Raw genomic sequence first — 1,984 nt, 5'->3', positions numbered from 1 at the left:
ATCCATGAAAGGCTGAAAATCATATAACTTTTAAAAACAGTAAGAATTAACATGCACGTGATGTCTGAAGTTACTTGCCTTGTAAGAATTAACATCGTTATAGCATGCTATTAACTGCATAGCGTCAGATAATAACCCAACTCTGTCTTTCGTGTGTATCTCTATCTTTAGCTCCTGTAGCACGAGTACAATCTATGTTAGCCCATAAATTACACCTAACAAACAAAACAAATAAAAAATACATCTGAAAAAGATAATTTTTATCATCCTTACCGCGGAAACTCTTCTCTATATCGCTACTTCAAGAAAATTGTATCACTTTCTGTCTCTCTGCATCTGATTTGAAACGTGATCCATCAATATGTCTGATCCAAATTTCCTAAATACGTAGCCACAAATCTTTATAAGTTTGTGGATTTTGATAAAATAGAATAAAAGGTTTTCAACACGACTAACCATTTGGTATGCTTCAGCCCCATCAGCATAAAAGTTACCATGAAAAACAAAATACCTGAGTTCTGTCAATGTACAAATTGTATCATATAAAACCTTCGGCATGCGTTTGCACCAAATACTAACTGCTGAGTAAATATTATCGTTCCAGCTAACAACATCCAATATGTCTTCTTTTATCGTTTATGGTTCAAGTTCATAATATCTATAAGCAAGCATTATCTGATTAAGCTTTCTGTCGATCAATGTACACCCATTAGAGCTTTTATTCGTCTGAACATATTTAACCTTATGAACTTAGAATATATCAAAGCAAAACCCATCAATACATTGCATAAAAGCTCAAATTTGCCCTAGATATTTGTAAGAATGGAAAACCCCAAATTGAAATTACAATAATCAATAAAAGTATGGCAAACTTACCACTATACTAAAGAATGTAAGCATCTTTGTAACTCTTGAAAAGAAACCAACAAAAAAATGAAATCTTTAAAAAAACACAAAGTGTATAAAATTACTCTAAACAAACACAATTCATATCCATAGTATCACATAAATATACTGATTCACTCGGATTCCATTATAAACCAATTCCACCTAAATTTCAACTCAAAATAACTTAAAATAACGAAACAAAACCAGATCCAACAACAATAATCAATAATAACATCCATACTATTCAACCAAATCTGAAAACTAACCTTATCACCACCATCTCCACAGTACAAACCCACCAACACGCACGAACCCGTGTCCATATTCTGGCCATTTTCGTTCATCATTCTAAAAAGAAAAGATATAAAAGTGAAAATTTAGTGGTGTTAGGGTTTGAAAGGTTTGTTTGTATCTTGGAAAAAGAATAATCCAAACAAAAGGGAAAAATCTGTTAAAAACGAAAATATGTGTAATTTATGTAAAACATACACAAAACAAAGATTAACATATACAATCAGATGATGATTGAAATCTCGAGTAAACGTAAATCAGTAAATAACGATGTAAAAAGAGTAAACTTACATGGATTAGCATTCGACTGGTTCCAATTGAGGGTTTATTTAGGGTTTATGATAATCGCTTTGATGAGAATCGGCTGGTATAGATGTAGAGTTTTTGAAAGGAATCAAAGATAGATGGGATCTGAATCTGAATCATAGATACATGAGAATCGACTTGCTGAGAATTAGGCTTTGTGAAAGCTTCAAGTGATACCTTTAATTCAGTTTCGATCGAATCATGTAGAATTGTTTCATATAGAAGAATGTGATGGTGGAGAGTGGTAAGCGGCGGTAGATGATTTAGGGTTTTTTGAGAAAACGTGAGAACTGAGAATGTGAGAGAGGAGATTAAAAGAAAAGAGTTTGGCGCTTAAGGTGAATTATCTTGATTAAGAGGGTGTCCACATCATCAAAATGATTGGCTAAGAATAGCCCATGTGACCTAAGAGAATTCATTTAGTATAATAGATAGATAAACTATTTATTTGTTATTTATTGTAATTTTAAACATTGAGAGCTTACTTTATGAAAATTTC

At 32.1% G+C, this 1,984-nt stretch overlaps 1 long non-coding RNA gene across 2 annotated transcripts; it reads right to left on the bottom strand.

Moving 5' to 3' along the window:
• Window positions 1–216: 216 nt before the first annotated feature.
• LOC110918008 lies at window positions 217–1,616 on the bottom strand. 2 transcript variants are annotated; one of them, XR_002581013.2, is made up of 4 exons: window positions 1,471–1,616; window positions 1,155–1,236; window positions 457–688; window positions 217–379 (listed from the first exon to the last, which is right to left on the bottom strand). It is a non-coding gene; the product is annotated as an uncharacterized LOC110918008 (long non-coding RNA). The 2 variants fall into 2 exon arrangements; XR_004884432.1 differs by having other exon boundaries at window positions 355–379; window positions 457–518; window positions 1,471–1,601.
• Window positions 1,617–1,984: the final 368 nt, after the last annotated feature.

Source organism: Helianthus annuus, chromosome 16 (genome assembly GCF_002127325.2).
Source record: "Helianthus annuus cultivar XRQ/B chromosome 16, HanXRQr2.0-SUNRISE, whole genome shotgun sequence".
NCBI lineage: Eukaryota > Viridiplantae > Streptophyta > Magnoliopsida > Asterales > Asteraceae > Helianthus > Helianthus annuus.
The sequence above is the reverse complement of the archived record's forward strand: the minus strand, read 5'-3'. Positions and strand labels throughout refer to the sequence as shown.